This window comes from Mycetomoellerius zeteki, unplaced genomic scaffold, assembly GCF_001594055.1.
Source record: "Mycetomoellerius zeteki isolate Tzet28-1 unplaced genomic scaffold, Tzet1.0 scaffold124, whole genome shotgun sequence".
In the NCBI taxonomy this organism is placed as follows: Eukaryota; Metazoa; Arthropoda; class Insecta; order Hymenoptera; family Formicidae; genus Mycetomoellerius; species Mycetomoellerius zeteki.
In genome coordinates this window covers 800,573-821,764 of record NW_017256169.1, presented here as the reverse complement: position 1 = coordinate 821,764, position 21,192 = coordinate 800,573, and the positions used below count along the sequence as shown (strand labels likewise).

At 34.1% G+C, this 21,192-nt stretch overlaps 1 protein-coding gene across 2 annotated transcripts in view; it reads right to left on the bottom strand.

Moving 5' to 3' along the window:
* Window positions 1-21,192, bottom strand: part of heph (polypyrimidine tract-binding protein 1 heph) — a 375,570-nt gene that overhangs the window by 124,823 nt on the left and 229,555 nt on the right. The window lies entirely within an intron of this gene.

Sequence of the window (21,192 nt, the reverse complement as noted above, 5' to 3'; positions counted from 1 at the left end):
ACGAGCGGCGTCCGTCGCGCGCGAACGTGCACACGGAACAACGTGTTGCGGGTTGCGACATCGCCCGGTCGATCTCGCGTCACCGCTCGGTCGGCTTCGCCGCGACTCGGCCGGCTCCGCCGTGACTCGGCGCGCCTCGCGCTGCTCCACCAGCCCCGCGCACGTCACGTGACTATTACGCAAGTCTACGTAGACGCAATTTAAACATAAACAAAAAAATGTGTATAATACACGGTAGAGCTGCTCCGAAACCGCTATTGAATATTCATTTTACTAAAGACGGCATCGATAAATTCGTGCTTGATTTTTCTCCACATTTTCTTTAACATGTAAACTTCTCCATTACGTTTTCTGATGTGCGCGAAGTATCATCTATACACTTTAAAATGTTACATATAGAATTAAAATAATCATAGTGGGTAATTTTGGAAACTATTAAAGGTATATTTTTACACATAGAGTAAAATCACAAAGTATAAATAAAATTATTCTTCTTTGTAGTAACCAAACAATTTGCAAAAATAAATTTACAAATGCAGTTAAATTTATAAAAATATTTAAGTATTATTAACTAGTCAATGAACTTTTCTTAAGTTATGTTATCAATATATGTGAATGTAAAAATGTAAATATAATATGATTACTATTATGATTACTATTGTAATATTACAAAAATTTGTACATTTACATAAAAAACTGTAACATATATATTATTACTATAAAATTTTCAATCTATAATATAAAGATATATTTACATAATCAAATTAGAAGTAAAAGTACCAATTTTTGTAAAAACGCACAATTTTATATATATATTTCCAAATTATATATACAATTAAAAAATATATGTATATATAAATTGTGTAATTTTACACATTATTTATGCATTTACATTTTGTTTATGTAATTTTACATATCTTTTTTTACAATATAAGAAAAACGGGTTCGTAAATTGTAATTATGTACAATATGTAAATATAAATTTTTAATAAAATCATAAAATTATCCACTATAATTGTTGTAATTTTACATATAATTTTTTTATAGTTTGTGCAACGGATAATATGTAGAATTTAAAAACCATGAATACTTTTTTTTGTTGATCCTTGCGTGATTTTAACAATTCAGTAACAATGATAGGAAGAATGAACGGTAAACGAAGATATTAATCGCATTAAAATCTTTTATTAGGTTCAGACTGATAGGCAGAATTTGTTTGTAGCTTGTCCCGAGCCGAAGTTATGTTCATTCAATTTGAAACGAAAGTGATGAAGCTTTAAAGCTGCAAGGTCGTTTAAAAATTCTATTTCATGCTGGGGGGGGGGGGGGGGGGAGGAGAGGTGAGTGTACTCGCTAGATTTCGCAAATTCCGATACCTCGTAAAGGCACTCTCCAGTTTGTATTAACGCCAACGGGAGGCAAAATTTGTTTTCATTTGGTATAATTAGAATTCTCAATCGACGATTAATAACATCAAAATGCGCCGTTGAATTGGTGTAATTAATACGCCGTACGCTCGAATGTGAATGTTACGTATCAATAGGCATATTTTCTAAATCTAACCCTCTATATTTGTTTCGTACAAATGTATACAATGCACACGTATTTCAACAATAATAACAATAAACTCAATTGTCTGTACTCGCCAATTTCGCAAAAGCACACACGCGGAAAAAACGATTTTGTGTAGTATCTAAAAATTTAGCTAGATACAGATAAAAATAATTTTGTTGGATTAACTATGTACACTGAAAAAAATGCATGTAATTTTACATGGAAATTACATGTTCATGACTGGAAAATTGTCTAAATATGATTGGAAATTTACAATTTCCAGTAAATTTCCAAGCATATTTATGTAATTTAGATAATTTTCCAGTCGTATACATGTAATTTCCATGTAAAATTACATGCATTTTTTTCAGTGTAGGACTGTTGCTATAAAAGTAAAAACTTTACAACATTCTCACCATGCTTGAGTTTCCTATATTTTAATTTGGTCTAACAAAATTATATGTTCAAATCTGTACCTATGATCTAAATTTTTAGATACTTCAGCAAAATCATTCCTTCTGTATAGAGAGAATTATTATTCACGCAAAATCACTTCGTCGTGATACCTCTGGACTGAAAAAATGTATGTAATTTTACATGGAAATTACATATTTATGACTGGAAAATTACTTAAATTATATAAATATGATTAGAAATTTACTGGAAATTGTAAATTTCCAATAATATTTAGGTAATTTTCCAGTCATAGACATGTAATTTCCATGTAAAATTACATGCATTTTTTTCAGTGTGCGTTTCTCAGTTCTACAAATTCACGTCTAATGGCGCGAATGCACTTAGACTCGAGGGCACGTGCCACGACGAAGGACGCAACAGGCGGGCGGTAGTCGCATCTCCATTAGAAATCCAAGTAGGCGCCCACGGCAACCGGTACTGAACTTACGGATCCTCCTACGCGGTGTCCCAACCCCCGTTTCCAAATCCCGTTTCCACCCCGTAGGAAAATCCGGGTCTCCCTTTCTCGGAAGTCACCCGGAAGCGTCTGCGGAGCTCCGAGATAAGCGTCGCGACAGATGCACCCAAGTGCATTCGAGGATGATGCATAAAGGAACTCCTCTCTTCCATCAGCCTCTCACAATAGAGTGTATTCGCGTTACCGGGTTGTCGAGCTTTTATGCATCTCTACATAGATTCCGGGGACGAATCTTTTATGACGACCCGCTCTTCTATCGAACGCCTCGCCATCAAATTTTAATCGTGAATTCTTTGACAAACTCGCAATCGAATAACTCCTTGTAAAATACTTATAAATGTGCCTTTGTGTGTCGCGGAAGTGTTTTTCTATTAGTGAAATGAACATCAATCACTGCTCACCTGCGCGTCTACAGTTTTTTTTATAGTTACACTGTTATATATTAGTGATGGGCAAGTTTTTTTAAGATTTATTTTCAGAGGGCCATTTTTTTTAGAAATAGGTAAAATATTTCGGACAGCATAATGTTTATTTTGTTTATATAAAACAGCAAATATGATTTTATAACAATATGTGAAATAAGAAATAATTTTATTACAACAGTTAGTACTTAATTTATTAACTTGTCAGTTTTATACTGAAGAAAACCAAATCAAAAGTAGAAACGTTTATTAATTTATGTCTTTTTAATATATCTTTACACACTGTTACCTTGTGTGAGTTTTATTTTGAAATTTTATATTTTCGGCTATAAACTGGCGGATCATGAAAAATTCATAGATAGGCCGCATGCGGTCGCAGGTTGCGCATCACTGTTATAGATCATTTACAGATTCTATTTATTGTAATAAATATATGATACTTTATGGCAGCGACACGCAACTTGGTTGTTAGTAAATTTTTTGCGATTCGCCAAATCGGAGCCGAGTACGTACAGTCATATTTTCTATTTTATGTAAACGAAATAAATATTATGCAAAATTTTACTTATTTCTGAAAATAGCCTTTTGAAAATGACCTTTAAAAAAGATTATTCATCACTTTTATGGAATATAAGATAATACGTAATATAAACGAGAATCAAGAAAGTAGAATTATATTTAACGTTAAATACGAAGCAAGAATTTTTATTTCCATTCTCCCGATTTAATATGCGATGACTGAGAATTCATGAAAGCGGGCGGTCGAAAATTTATTTCAATGTGCATAATTTAAATCGTCGGAATCAGCAATCGATTCGCTTTTTCTCACTATCGAATAGATTAATTAGCACTGGAATTGAGCTCCAGGCGTGAGAACTAAATTCATTTTCCAGGCGACCCAGAAAAACGCACAGACTACGAGCGTAGGAGAATAGTCAGGAGCGACAATCGATCATTGATATTATTGACGTAAACTTTCAAAAGAGTGACGAAAGAAAAATCTTCGGTTCAATTAATTGGTTGTCCGCCTTCCCCTAAAAAAAAAATAGGCAGAAAGAAAAGTAAAGGGGCGACTGGCTGGTTCAAACCCAATCACACACGACGGTGTCGATAAAAAAAAAAAGAAGGAAAAGAGGAGAGAAACGAGGAGAGAAATCGGATGAGAGAGCGAAGCGAGATAACAACGCAGCGAAAAGGTACGGCTGGAAAAACGTAGCGAGACGAAAAAGAGCGAAGGGAAGTGATGAGGAATGTATCCGGAGGGGTTGAAGCAGAAGGGTTAAAGTGCAGGGGAAGGGTAGACGCGCGACGTTGCGAACGTGCGGGCGCCCGTTCTCGATATTAATTAACGCCAATAATGAGTTATTTTCTGTTTGGCTTGGCACGGACCCGCCGCGCCGCGGGCAACCGCCACCTGGTCCCGCGTACAGTTGTACAAACGATCGTTTTCCATCCCCCTTTTCCCCGTCCCGCAATCTCATACGGTCCCTGCCCCCGTAACAGCCCAGCGGCAGCAACTGATAGCACCCACCGATCGCCAATCATCGTGCGGGTTTGACTCTGATGAAGGCGAGCCGCGGCCCGGTATCGATTTCGATAGGACACTTGTCCCTCTTTTTTTTCCTACATCGCGCTTTTTCGCTGTGCCCTGGCTTTCCGCAATCCCCCTTTCAACCCTTGGCAGTGATCTCTCTCCCTCCCCCCCTCTCTCTCTCGCTTTCTCTCTCTCTCTCTCTCTCCTTCTCTGTGACGAACTCGTGGAATTAACTGCGAACCCGTCGTGCAAAAGCGCGCGAATATGTAGTGTAACGGCGGTTGCCACCGCGGATTAATTAATTCGATCGAATTTCATATGCCGAGGGCTGTACGGATGAAGGGGTTGTTTTCGCGAAACGATCGAGGAACCGATCGAGTAAATATGGTCGGGTGAATTTTACAAATACGTGATTGGGAACTTCTGCGCATTTAATAAAAACGATGGATATTATTTTTAATTTCTTTTTCTGCCGCAGTCACGTGTCAAATCCATTTTCCCAGAATACCAGCAAATTCTTTTTCGCCATTTATTTAACCTGTTTTATCGATATAATACATCCCATACGATTACTACATTAATTTTTAGTAATAAATTTCCCAACAAATTGAGAACCAATTACTTTGTAATAATTAAATGGCAAAAAATATTGGACGGTTTGAGCAAATTAAATTTCAAATAATTAATAAAATCATAATGTCTACGTTAAATCATATAATAATTGTACAAACTTTATGTGTATTTTAATTTAAATATTCGAGTGGATTCACGTATCAATTTTTTTATGTAAACACAAAACACAATCGATAATATTGACCGAACTGAAAATAGCGCAGTAATCCGTTTTCACTTGATTACACGATACGAAGTTGTTGCATTCGGGGAATAATTTGTGCACGCCGGACAGCGTCCAGGAGTGTAAAATTGCTTTCGCGTTTTCGACAATTGCAACGCGAGAGCGGTAACTCGATAGTCGAAAGGCAGAAAAAAAAATAATATCGCTCGCAAGCGTTAGAAATTTTTCCCTGGTTCGGGTCGAACGTCAAAGTGGTTAGAGAAAAAAATTTGTCACGGTCCGAGTGCCGCAGTGAAATCGCACGCGCGCATCAAAACGTGAAAACAAGCAAGCGTGATGATGGTGATCAACGCGGTCGGTCGCGACTCATCGGTGTTTATGAATACGCGTCGGACGTATTTTGTTAAATGTTAAACAAACACATGTGTCCATAAAAAATAGCAGAGTATATCGTTCATATCGGACGCATGAACGAGCGCGTATCGGACATTATTCATGTAATAAAAATACCCGGAGTATAAAATCTCGATCGGCTCTTCAACAATTTGCGTCACCCATATATACTGGCAAAAATACAAATCTCTCGATTGACTTACAAAGCTATTTAATGGCTGTGATAATTGACTTCGATCATCCTAAAAAATGACAAAAACAATGACAAAATAGAAAAGTGAAAATTTTAGAGGCGTAAGATAGATATATGTATAGATAGACAATGGCATTTATTAATATTCTAAAGCAGCCTTCTAAAAATATCGAGGAAAAAAAATGAAAACTAAAAGCAAAGGAACAAAAAAATATAAAATAACAGAAATAATATAACAAAAAGTAACAATAAAAAATATACAAATTATAAAAGTAAAGAAAAGGAAACAAAAGATAATATTGTGAGTAGAGCAGAACATGTGAAAAATTAAAGCAAATTGCAAGAATTAGTTTGCCTCACGCTGCTGCAAATAGAAGAGTTCGTTAAGAAAGAGGTAAAGAGAAAGACGAGAGAGAGTTCGTTGAACCTCCTTGGCGAAGACTTCGATCGAGAAGCAGTATCCGTTATCTGGAACATCTTGCCCCTCTGACCATCCGACCAGACCCGATTTTCCCACTCTCGTTTCCTCATCCCGGAAACGCATTCTATCCGTAGACTTGGTGCACAAAACGCTCTTGTGGCCCAGGGTTTCCTTGTTCGACGCCTAGCGCCGGGACGCCACGGGAATTATCGGCAAAACGTCAATATGCATTACGTTGCCGTCTCTCCATCCACCCGGATCTAACACCATTCCCCTGGCCGTCCTAGGGAGATTCAACCCTCTGAGCGTCCTCTCGACAATCTGCAATCTCACCGCTCGGTTTCTCTTTCTCTCTCTATCTTTTTCTTTCCTTCTTTTCTTTCCTTTTCGGCTAACTTGACTATCTTTTCCTTTACTTTCAGCAAAGAATTCACTCGTTATTCCTTTTCTTTTGTCAATTCGACACGCTCGATCACCGATAGAAAAGTGTTGCTATCGACAACTTTTCGGGAACGGCAGCTTTCAAAACGATACCAATTACGTGTATATACCGATTTTTGCAAAAAAAAAACCGTAATCACTTCTTCGCAAACCATCAAAATAATAATTATAGAAATTTGACAGTGCATGTTATTTTGAGGCAAAACACAAAATTGTTTTTACATAGTATGACCTTCAAGCACAAACGCGGAAATACTGTGAATTAACGATGGAAAACAAATTGTGTTTCTGACAATAGATTTTTGGATTTTACTGGTTGGCCCGCTGGCAATGGATGCATATAACATTTTTTGCCATGCACTGAACGATGTACTGAAAAAAGTTTGGTAAAAACAAAGTATTTTTTAGTATTCACGTATTATTTAATAAATATTATAAAATATAATAATAATAATCATTCATTTAGTAATAATTAAAAAAATAAGTATAGTTTTAGATCCGGGTTTTTATTTTCTGGTTAACCTTTGGCTAACCTTAACCTGATGGTAACATAAATTATATTTTTTTAGCTAGGGTTAATCACTAAATTGATAGTTTTGTAGCGAGTAACTTTTATAATTATCACAAAACCATTAGTTTAGTAATTAATCATAGCTAGAAGAATACAATTTTTGCTCATCAAATTATAAAAATAAGATTATATTATAATAAGTCTAAATTGTAAGTTAACTAGATAATGAAAAAACGGATCTTAATGTATATCATGGCTTTACTATTAATTATTATTACCAGACTTTTCTCAGAATAGTTACACAATAGTGAGCTACGCGATAATGATAAATATTAAATATTGATATAGAGAAGGCAGATGTTACTAATTTGTTCGAAAGAGACACGAGAGAAACGATGAGCAATAATAAAATGGACATTAAAATCGGAATGCGATCAATCGATTTGATAGACGTGGGATATTATTGCATGTGTAAATGCAAAATGCACCGTGATGGTTTCACGTCCCAGATCATGCGAGTAATCGAATTGTGGAGAAATCGATTTGTCGCCTGTTACGCGACACGAGAATATGTACCTGTCCTTTCTTCTTCGTCTTTCTAACCCCTCGTCTGTACCCAGCGAGGCGATAAATGATGCACGAATAGGACGAATTTAAACATGGATATTATCAAATCTGATCGTTGCGATCGGATTAAAGTTTAACGGGAAATCAATCTCGCGAGATAGTCCCGATCTTGATCGATCGAGCGAGAAGTGTAAATGCCCTAATCGCGGAGCGCCGTCTTAAACCAAATCAAAGTTTCGAGAATAATTGATCGAGATTCCAATGCATTTTCCCGCGGTACCGCAATCTTGGACGAATAATACGCGGGCTCGGATGAATCTACATATTACACCACCAATTTCGCACAGCAGATGATAGTTTCATGATAATTATACCGACGAATTTAAGAATTCCTCGCGAGAAATACGATCAAGTTCTGAGATTGAACAGGATGAAATCACTAAATTCACCGAGAGTGAATCGCGCTATTCGTTCCAAACTTTCAGCCGGCAAGAAAGCTTTAACTTCCCATGAATATACATTCAGCACGCAATTCACCGTAAAGAACCTGTCAATAAGAATCACTCCGTAAAATCACCATGATCGCAGTCGAGTCTCGTAGTTAATATCGACGCGAGGCAGAGGGAGAAAATTAGATAGGATCGGTTAATAAATTGGTAGAATATGATGGGGGACTTCTACATTTTCATTGCTTTCACATGGAAGCGAAGAGAGGCTCGAGGGACGGACGGTGGGAGACGTGCTTGGTTATTGATGAACTGTTCACCCTTCGTGCGCACGTTCAGCCCTTCATATCCACCGCTGGCATGTGCGCAGGGCTATGCAATGAATATTTGGATATACCAACTTGGCCAGTTTGTACACGACAACGTGATTAATCGTGTTCCTCTTTCTTTTCAAAATGAGTCGCCGCTACGCGACGAACGAGGCGGCTTTGTCGCGCTCCTGACCATCGTTCCGAATCGATTACGCGCCCATTTGCGACGACAAAGACCTAATCCGCTCCGTTAAGAGACACACGAACGATTAGTGAAACTGAGGTGCGCGAACTTAGTCCGACGATTGATCGAAGTAAATAGATTGTTGGTAACAGGAGGCTCCTATAATGCCGTAACGCTAGTTTGAAACTGCGATGACATCAATAAAACGTTGGCTGCATACAAACTTCAGTTCAATCAATTTTCACCATGCGTTCGTTTGGTATCCTTAATGGAATACTGCAGATATCAATCGAAAACAATTACGATTTCGAACAAACATCATCTAAACCGTGCAAATAAAGCTGCACTAAATATCAGTGCGATCAGCAAACTGCATCGAGAATTGCACTGTGAATTCTGTAACTCAATATGAATTAATACCATAAATTAAAATTATTTCAATATTATAGTCTAGTATCTCGCACGAGTGTTTTAATTACATTTTCATTTTCATTGTACTTAATTGTTGTCCAACCTTTGTATGATGCGATCGTTCAAAATATTAAGCGCGTGTTACGGTATCCGCAAACATAAACTTAATGACGCAGTATACGTAACAACATCGACTTAACTTGAGCTTGTCGACGCGTTAAGGATCAACTTAATTATTACGACGTCAGCTGATCACGATAAACGCTTAAATAGGTGGATGCTCAGAACATTTTAAAAGTTATATTTTTATAGATTTTTATAGATTTTTTAATGGTATAGAGTTAAATGTACATCATTTACACATCTTATGAAATAGAAAAATATAAAAGAAATCAAACGAATAAGTAAGGCTGAATGAATGTAAAAAATATACAATATAAAAACTACAGACATTATAACGCCAACGCAGATTTGATGCGGAAATGTAAAATTATTTATTACTATACAGCAAGTGTAAATTACATAGATTTTGATCACTTTATTTTATTTTCTTCAGTACAAACGGAACATAAATTAACGCAAATTAATGAAAAATATAAAAACAATAAACTTTAAGACTTTTGGGCAATATTTTTCATTAGGCTTTTTTAGAATAACATTTTTAAGATACAATAAAAAAAAAGATTGACTGAATATGGCATAGTATTTTTAATTGACTACAGCAGCCAATTTTTGGTTGCGTTAACCTATCCGTAATGACAATATAGGATTTAATTGACTAACGCAACCAAAAATTGGCTGCTGTAGTCAATTAAAAATGTTATGCCATATTTTACCATTTAATTTGCTGCAGCAACCAATCGTTTTTTTCAGTGTATCTATTCCGCGTGTGTGCGACAAATTTCTTTTTATTGTATTAATTTTCATGCTACCAGATGTGTTACGTAGAATTGCGTACCAGATGCAACATAAAAAAATCATATCATCATTAATATCAATCACCTTACGTCTATGAAGCGACGCTCGAAGCCTCTCGAAGTCTGATTACGCTTGAATTCCTCTTCTCCGATTAATACCGCGGTAGAGCTCTATTTGCTCTAGAATCCTCAGCATGTAGAACAAGTTCAAACATAAGAGTAAGTTCCGACAGCCTAGAGGGGCTCATTGAGATATTATCGTTTGTACGTGCGTTGTAAGTTCGGGAACTCGAGCCGAGGCACGCGTTGCCGAGGCACGCGTCACATAAACTCGGAATAACTGCATATTTATACATATATATATATATATATATAAGTACATAGGGGCGTCTGTCGATGTATCAACGGAGCACTGATTCATGATGCGATGATTGGCATCTGCGCGAGAAAAATGATGGAAAACTTTTGAACTTCCGCGGGAATCGCGACAAAGTGAACCGATTCAAAGCCGAGGATGTTCAACGTAAAACAAAAATTTTTACTGAGATTTTCAATGTATAATGCTATACATTAAAAAGAATTCATCCTGCGAAGCTGAGGCCAAAATCTGTAACATAGTTACTAACGCTGGGTTTGGACGTTGGGTATAAGATCCATTTATGTTACTTAAACCACACTAATTAATTTCAAGGGACTAAAATGACATAACTTATATTAAAAAAATGAATACTAAGTTTATTTCAATAATTAAAATTTGCAGATTATTTAAACTAAATCCGGAAACAAATTCTACTTTGTTTTTTAAATAAAAGTGATCCATATGTATTGTTATTGTACATACTGTTTCATTCTGCTTAACAAACTACACTATAGGTACATCAGAATTTAATATTAAAAACGTTTTCAATGTTTTTAATTATTATAGCACGTAAAAGTTTAAGACTGTTTCCAGAAAATGGGAACATCTCGTAACCTTAATATATTATAATTGAATCCAATAGATTACTTCAGCTCGAAATTAAATTATATCAAAAATTTGTTTTAAAAATTTATGAATTCTCACTTATTTTCAAACTTCTAGTTATGGCCGTCCAATCCTCTTAAAAAATATTATGGCATTAAAGGCCTCTCTGTTTAATCAAATTTTGTCAATGCACTTTCAGCAGAGATTAGTTTAATAATCTATCAATACCATAATTAATATCTCTTATGGCTAAATTATTATTAATAACGAATATTAATAACGTTCGAATATGGCCATAATCACTGATACATTATCAGAGTCTCTTCCGGCATATGCATAGTATGGCTTAGTTAATAATGATTTTATTAGCAAATCCGGTTGGCAAAACCCGATTAATATTAGATTACATATTAATGTTAATATCAAAATCTGTACGTCGTAAGCAGAAATTCTAATAACTGAATTCAAAAATATTTTCTTACGATTAATATTAATAATCGCGAAATTACATTTTGCTCAAACATTTTTAATATTCCGCATGAATATTTTTACATGCTTTTTAATAATTATAAAAGTAATAATTTTAATTATATTTTATACTTTTATGATCGTCGAATGAATATTCACTGCGTAGTAATCGAAATAAATTATTTTTCCGCTAAAGAGATAAAACATGCACATTGCAAAAAATGATAAAGTCAATAGATAAATTTTTAAATCATATTCCATTATAAAAGAAATTATCACAAAAACAATGATTTTATTTCTGGCTCATTATTCAATTTCACAAAGATATGACGTCTCTTGAATCTTGGTGCGCTAATTACGCGTGCACGCGAATTTGTAATTACAGCAGCTTTTTTATCTACGAGGAAAAATAATTGAATTGCTAGCAGCTAAGATAATACATGTATACATTATATACGCTAGATGATCCCGTAAAATAAAACACTGTGCTTTCATACGAGTTCGGCGTTTCAAAGAGTACTCGACAAACTGTAAAAAATTCTGCGTCCTTTCAGACTATTCATTTCAGACATGCGCGTAAATATCAAAATGTTTCTTTTATTTTATGTTTTTTTTTTGCTTCGAAGAGAGACGGACAATTCAGAACATAGTCGGCAAATTCAAGATACTTCAGGCGCGGCATGATTATGGTCACTCGTTAGAAGAAACCGCAACTTCATTACGTTTCTGAAATGCACACTTCGCTGAATGCGCATCAAAATTCAGAAGAAAAGACAAGAATTGCGGGAAAATGAGACGTTGCGGAAAAATGTTTGATGTCTCACACAAACACGCTTTCTCAGGTAGAGCTAAATTCGTATATATTATCGCGTGCTGTACTTTGACAAAGAAATGGAATGAAGAGATATTAATTTTTATTATTATTTACATAGAACTGACAAAGAGAAATTAATATTCTGAGTAGGGTAACGATTTCGAAGTCGGCCAGAATGACTAATGAGACGTATTCGAAGAATATTGGGCGTACGAGATCGCGATTTATCCAAGTTATTTATATTCGCGAGAAACGAATGTATCTTACGTGTGCATGCACGTATGCACTTTTACTCGCGTTTTCAGAAGGCGCGACTTGGCACGATTCCAGTAGCTTTGAATCTCAATAGAAATCTTGTTACTCGTCTCATACTACTTTGCTAGAAGTTCTATGTTCCGCTTGTCCTAATCTCCACATGCTTGCGTGATTTATCATGCTTCTTTCACGCGAGGTCCATGTCGAATTTAAAAGGAAAGGAGAATCACGACGTAAACGCACGATTGTATAACACCCCCAGAGAAAGGTTTCTTCGATTCAAAGAAATGTTCCTTTGCTATACGGTTAAAGAAAAAATTTCTTTGATTTGAACGTCATTTCCTTGATTTGAACATAATCTTTTTAAATCAAATATAAATTTTTTTCAAAGAAATGACGTTCAAATCAAAGAAGTTTTTTCTTTAACAGTTTCTTTGAATCGAAGAAACCTTTCTCTGGGTGAACAACGCAAGACGCAAATTTGTAAGATTCGCTTTAAAAATGAATAAGATGACTGAATAACGTCCTACAATCATCTTGGACAATGACCAAAGACCGTTGTTTCGCAAATGAAAAACAAAAAACTACAGAACTCTAGATTTACAAAAGTACACCCACAGAGAAAAGTTTCTTCAATTCAAAGAAATGCTATACGGAAAGTAAAAATTTCTTTGATTTGAACATCATTTCTTTGATTTGAACATAATTTCTTTAAATCAAATAAATTTTTTTATTTGATTTTAAAAAATAATGTTCAAATCAAAGAAATTTTTTCTTTAATCGTATAGCAAAAAAACATTTCTTTGAATTAAAGAAACCTTTCTCTGGGTGTAACATTTCTTTTATCTGGAGTATACCAACAACTGTGTTTTCCTATTGGCTGCGTGTCCTTATTTCAATCATTTTTTTACCTACTTGGTCTATCGTCCAATAAGCACTTACACTGTTAATTTATAGACCTTTGAATTATTTTTAATCATTTCTATAGATTGCCATTGTTCTCACTCAATATATTATTAATTTAACTAAAACAATAGAATTAAACAATTTAACTTAAGAAGATATATTAAATTTAACTAAAATTATTTATTAAGTGCCTACAATAGTATAGACGTTATTTATTTTAAAACTAACTAAAGACATGGGTTGATTTACATTTTATAACACATAGAAGTTAAAAATAACAAAATGTTATTTAATTCAAAGAATTGGATTACCATTGCCCCTTTGATATCTAATAGTGTAGTAATTCTTTAATATGATATGTCTATTAGGTCAAACATAGCAATTATTGCGTTAATATTGTAAATCTAGAGTTCTAGACGAAACTCTCTTCGCATTTTTCTTCCGCAGTATGGAAATATTTCGAGAGCTTACCTCCTTAACGGAGATTACTTTAAAGCTCTCTTGCGTCGACAAACATCGATAAATTTATCGTCGCACCTTTGCATTTTCAAGCCGACTACATGCGTCGCAGAAAGGGAACGACGAGCCTCGTGCGCTACTGGTTTTCCCTCCCGTTCCTCTCGATAAGTGGCATGCTTCCGTTACGAGAGAACGTTTCAGCAGCTGCTGCTTATCCAGCAAATAAGAGCCATCGTAAAGATAGTCGGAGCGTCGTCCGTATCGTTAACGTTACTTTCATCGTTATCGAGTTCGTTAGCAAATGTGACGTCAGTACATTAAACTCGTAATAAGGGCGTAAAATTTTTTCCTTCTCTCCGGAGAAAATAATGTCCAGTTACTTGTCGACTACTGGTCTACTAACAAGATAAAGATGATCGTTTCGATTGTGCCACCGAACGTCATCTGGTATTTCACATGAAAGTCGATCGTTGTCACTTATCAGCATAGTTATAGCCGTGGACGTAATTTATTGTAGATGTAATGTTGCATTTGTTTGAGATGTTATTTGCACTAAAAAAAATTGTTCATTTAAATTAATTCAGTTTTTATTTCTTTCGATGAAGAATGTAAGTCAAGCACGCTATATTTGAATACATACATTCTCCAACGAAAGAAATAAGAACGAAAATTAATTTAGTTCATTTCAAATGAACAATTTTTTTCTCAGTGTGCGATTCAATTTCGAAATATTTCTTACTTTTGTATAACGTATAATTTTACAATTATATTAAAACGATAATTTTCTTAAAATATATTACACGTATTTTTTAATAAAAGAAAAAAAAATTACCTCTATGTTGTATTTGAAAATAATACAAAAAGTTTCATGGCAATTCAAAACATGGATAAAAATTATTTCAATAAAAAATAAACATGTTTTTAAAAAAATAATTAAGATAAAGTAAAAAAGCTTTTATCCAAGCTACAAAATTTTATTAAATTTAAATATTAACCTTATTTAATTGTTTCATTACGTACATAACATTCATTTTGATATAGAAAATATTAAATTTCAATCACTTTTTGCAGAGACTATACATTTGATCCGTCCATAAATAATTATATGACAAATTATATGACAAATAAAAATTTCTTGGCACTATACATCCTAATAAAATACGTCGCGCGTTTAATTTAGTGCGTCAATCTTGGTTCTGCGTACCTCGTAATAGTAGTTGTCCCATGAGGGAAGTGAACCGTCAATCGTCGCTTACTCGTACATTCGTGCGATTCACGTGGCCGACGCTCGACGGGACGACTTCCATCCGTGGAAGCAATTTATCTAAACGACAGCTTTGTGAGGTCACTTGGACCGAAAGCATAGCCCATTCGTAATATTACTGGCCGGGCACACCGCCATTACTTCGCCGGGACTTTGATTCTTTTGTACCTTCCGGGCTGATGCTACCAGTCGGTCCACACTGCTCTTGTCGTTGCCTTCTGGGCGATTATATACGTCAACGTCGAGCATCGCGGATCCATATTGGTAGCATGGGTCATGTCGAAGAGGACTGGGAGAAAAAAGAATACGATGGTCGATGGTAAAGAAGCGAAGCAAATTGGCTAAGTCAAGCGATCGCGTACAAAAGAAGCTTTTTTTCTATTTACGCTTCTTTTGTTAGTTTCGTTTCGCCGGTCTCGAGATTTTATTCCATATCAACCTGGGGATGACAAAGCGTCTCTGATTGTGTAATTGACATGTATTTATAATTGTATTATACAACACACGAATAGAAAGCCATTTACACAGAAAAGCTATTTAACGAATTGAATGAGTCATTAAGTAAATAAAAAATATATTCAAAGAAGGGAAAGATTCTACATTCGGTCGAAGTAGTTCTTGGAGTTTAATGATATTCTTATGTAAATTTTCGAATATATTTTTCAGTTCCATAAATTGCGCATTGATTTGTCGGATTTAAAACGCACAATCATATATTAAAACTGAAATAATATCACGAATTAAATAGAGCGTCAATTTAATAATACGATGCTAATATGATATTTGCTAATATATGTTTATTAAGCATCATTATTAAAAATGTCTTAAAAATATATTTTTAAGGAAATGTGACTTTATCTCAATATAAAGAAAATGTAGGTATAATATAATACAAAAAAATGAGAAAATTAAAATCCTGTTGTCGTTTTTAGCCCCCAGAATAATTTCAAAGATTTCTAATTTTTCTCAGACGTTTATTTCGTTTATTGCAGACGCGACGGTATATTTTTAACAAGATTGCCATCGATAATCGTTGAGGGAATACCACGGGTCGTCTATTTCCTGACTATAGCATCGTAGTTCAGATCAGTCGTAACCTAATTCGACAATCCCCTTCATCGTCTATTTCGATTTCGTCGTCGCTTGCTTTTGACATAAACTCTATTAATTGATGTTTCTAAATGCGACATAGTTCCGTCTTTCATCGAATTTTGAACGGATTGGCACAAAATTATTTACGAAAGGAAATCAAAATTCTATTCAAAATATCACAAATATATGATATATTGGTCATTTCAACGTTTATTTATATTTTAGATCTGTGCAAAATTACACTTTAAAAAAGTCCAAAATTTATTTCACTCATACGCGATTAGTAAATGAAGATTGCGATTAATAAACTTCGTAATCACTTACTACTTCAATACTGCATTCTCAAATTCTCTGTACTAAAATTACCTTTTAACTACCGGAAATGAGAGAAAAAAAGGTAAATCTGTGTAACGTATTCGATTGCAAGCAATTCCAATTAAGGGAATATTCTGGTTGAAAAGTTGATTTTTTTTATATTCTTCGTGCAGTCTTTCAAACAGGAAGCATTTCATTATTATTCTCTAAAAGTGAGTTGTGTATTATTACTGATTTCTGCAGATTGAAATACATTACAATCTGTAGAAAATCATAACCTCTAAAGTAAATCTCTAAAGTGTATTTATTACTGAAGTGTATTATTATTACTGAAAAACATATTCACTGATAATTACATCAATTATAACATAGCATAGCAGTCACTGATTCACTTTAGAGAGTACGAAATTATAATTAAAAAAGCGAGCAAAATAATTAAATCAAAACCAAAACGTTTGATTTAGCATGATGTTTATTGTCAGATATTTTTTAATAAGAAGAAAAATTTTTAAATACATGTGTATCATGATATGCTCTCTCATGATTATATTATATTGTTTATACCTTTTTGTTTCGACTTGCACATAGCTGTGAGATCAGATTCAAAATGTAAATGTATGTACGATTCCGTTAAATTAGTTCATTGTTGAACATTCAACTGTATGTTGTTGTTATTGCAATTTTGAAAATAGTAATGGAAGAACAGGGAGAGAGTAGAATGATCAGTTAAGGATTTAAAAGACGTTATTGTGATACACATGAAAATGTAACAACGATTGCCAGCACATTTGCGAAAAATCTTTGTAATTTGAATAATTTTAAAATAACAGAGCTATGAATACAATTTTATACATTTTGCGTCAATTTTTATGCATTAAGTACAATTGTAAAGTGTAAAAAACGTGATAAAACAATTTTCAATCGAAAAGGAGAACAGATTCAAACTCGATGTGCAATATCAATGTAGTTCAATATACCTATTTATAATACAAATCATAGAGATCGCTGTGCTTCTATTGTAATTTGCACATTTAATAAAGACTTTTAAAGAGAAAAGTCTTTACTAAATGTGCATTACAATAGAAGCAGCAATCTCTCTATGATTAATTACTTGAAGTAATGGAAGTTAAAATTAGATCGTAAACAAAGATATTAGTTGACAAAAGGACAATGCTTGTTTACGCAAAGCAGCAGCGCAATATATGCTGTAGGCTACGAAGGAGGAAACTTGAAAGATTAAAAAATATTAAATTCGAGGAAACGGAGAGTTTATCTGGAATTATTAATTAGCGTAATGAGAGTAATGAAAATAGCATGCATAAAATATACTTTAAAAATATATTTAACGTTTCAAAACTATTTTTCTTGAAACTACGTTTTTTCATTCTCTGTGATAAATTTCTTGGAAGCTAGCAATATCTACATAAATATTTTTTTTTGCAAGTATGCATATGTCTTTTTTTTGTTGGAACGAGAACAATTGTTATGTACTTATTTTTTCTATTCATAAAAAAATTACAAGATTCTCAGGATAAATAAAAAAATTGTTTACAAAGACTGCATTTTACCAAATTTGGGTTCTTTTAATTCTAATTCTAATGATACAGTTGTATTTCTGTTAAACAAAAGATTTTAATTTTATTGTTTTAAGTGTCTAAGAGAGCTATTATTCATCACAGTGCCTCTACGTATCTTTTTTACAAGCCTTAGTAACCAGTGCATAAAACGCGAAAAAGTAACATTTCTTAAATTAAAAAAATATTAAAATATTAACATAATACAAGAGTACGCAAAGCTTTGTATTAATTAGCTATGTTTTCCTGAAAAACATTTTTTTCAATTTTTCAAACCAGAATACTCCATTAATCGTGTAAAGCAGAAATATTTGCTGATCGGATATATACCAGCGATATTTCGCGCGAGGCTGCGCCATATGATATTGCCGTTCTTAAATCGAGAAATCGAGATTATCCACACGAGGATGGCTGGCATTCGAAAATTGTGCCCGACGTTCCGGTGCATTCGGAGAGAAACATTCCGACATGAAATATGTCAGACACGCCAGCGAGAAGTTCTAGTCCGGTTTCAGACGTCCCATGTCGGTGATTGGCCCTCCCCGTTGCTCGGGTATATGTGTGTATACATATATACGCGTTTTTAATATAAAATTCCGGGATTCACGGGGAGAATGGAACAGGAGCAACTCCACGTACGCGTAGCCAGCAATCTCGAATACTTCGCCGCTGCCGACATGGCTACGTCAACTTATTGGTATTAGGTTGGTAGTAAGCACGTGAAAGAGCATGGACATTCTTTTAACAGAGAGAATGTAGAAACGAGAAATGTACAACTGATACATTCCGCGCAGATATATCGGTAGAAATTTCTGAGTAATATCATGTTAAGCATATAGCTCCTTTTCTAATCTCTTTCACGCATTTCGTCCAAATAATAGAATATTTCTTGAATTAACAAAATTAAAGAATTTCCACTGCGCCTTTGACGTCTATTTGAATTGAATTATAATACCCAAGAAGAAATTCATAGAAATTATGTCTTGCTTTTTGCATAATACGAACTATATAGTGAAGAACTGAATTTTTCATCTCTTCTTATAGTGAACTCAGTTGGACGCACTAGTGCATATTAAAATCGTCGTACACTGATTTAATCTGAGCATAAAAGTAAAATGCAAATATTTCGAATCATAAAATCACATTTTACTCAATAGCACAGATAAAATGTATTGAGGATTTCAAGGTTTAATCTGTTTCTATTTTTATATTAAACGCACATCTTTACATCAATTTGTGTACAACGGTTTTGATATGCACCAATACGCACTGAATGTGTCCATTCGAATTCGATATTAATTTGAAGCACTTCGCTATTCATCAGTTTTAAGATCATTTGAAAAAAACCAGCAGTGAAAGGACTTAATTGCGGCTTCCTTGGGGGCTTTCAGAATTAGGTTGCCGCTTCGGAAACGACGATTTATCCAACAGAAATGTTCGCGTTGACCTTCCCTCGTTCTTAATCGAGAAAATGAAAGCACTGCAACATCAGAATAAGTGTCCAATCTTTTAACATATCTATGTCATGAAGAGGAATACTACATATTTGTAATAGATTAAATTACCTTCTGAAGTCTTTATTTGCGTGAGGATTTGTTATTAATCCATATTAATCCATTTATGTAAAATACATTTACGTAAAATCCGATATACTATATAAATCGTGATTCGAATTATAACACAATTGAATTATTTTCATGAAAATAAAACACGTTTTAATGTTGGAAAAATTTTAAAACACTTTTATGACATTCAAATAACAATTTTAAATAAAAGAGAGAGAAAGAGAGAGAGGGTATAAGTTTTACTTTTTGTCGATTTTCATAAAATAAAACAGATTAATTCAATTTTTTTTCAATTGATTATAGCTTTTTTCAAATTAGATTAAATATGGGGCACAAATATTATAGAATCATTACATGTACGAAAAATAATTGGAAAAAAAAACAACAAAGAACATAAAAAATAAATAAAATCGACTATATATTGTAACAGTCTTAACGAAACTTAATTGATGTTCCTAGTCCCCCCTCTCTCTCTCCCTCTCTCTCTCTCGCTCCTTCTCTTCCCTCTTTCTTCTCTTTTCCTGTAGTGTGTCCAGATATGAGGGATAAGCACGCCGACGCGCGTTTAAGTGGTGACACGGCTACCATTCATGGATAATAGGACGGAACGAGGTAGAAAATGGTACATCAAAAAGAAACGGGGACAAAGAAGATCCGTTGTCGCCCTAATAAAGTGGAGTGGCAAGCACACCAAAGCAGTTTTTGTACGATCCTGTTCGTCCTAACATCTTGTCTTTCGCCCTACGAAATTTAAGGATATTCGGTGGAACCGAATATAGAACCGAATAATTGATGCCAAGAGGAATACTGCATTGCTGAAGAGAAGGCGTTAAATGAAAGTGCAGATTTTTTGTAACAGAGTTTTACAAGATATGTTAACATTCTTCCACTTTATTATCCAGTTTTTCGGATATCTTTTTGGTGAGTTAATTTTAATTATTCTTAATATTTGTAAACACAACTAGATTTAAATCTGGAAATCTTGTTGCATTAATTAGAATTTAAGTGGAATTCACCAGATAGGTACAAATCTCAAACATATATAGTTAAATGCTATTAAATTTTCTAATGGAGATAATTAGAAATTCAATTACGACAACCAGAGAATTATGATTTATATGATCAGAATTTGTTTTGCTTATCCTTCTTGTTGATACAACTAGAACAATTTTTCAATGCATTTAAGTCCAAAAATGCTATAAAGAACATTGGATATTATTTACCATTGTTTTCCCGTTTCTGATAAAATGCGATTTACAGGAAGTTAATTGATAATTCATAAAACGCATACAGAAACCGGTAAAAGATTAAACGCTGAATTTTCGAAAGAATCGCCATGGCCTTCATCAAACCCCTCTGACTGATGGAAATACAAATTGCGATATTAATTCTATATGGAGTGTTATTTACAAAACGGAAATGGAACGCTGATAGAGAAGTATTTACGTTTCAGCGAGCCCAGTTTCGCGATTATTAAAATT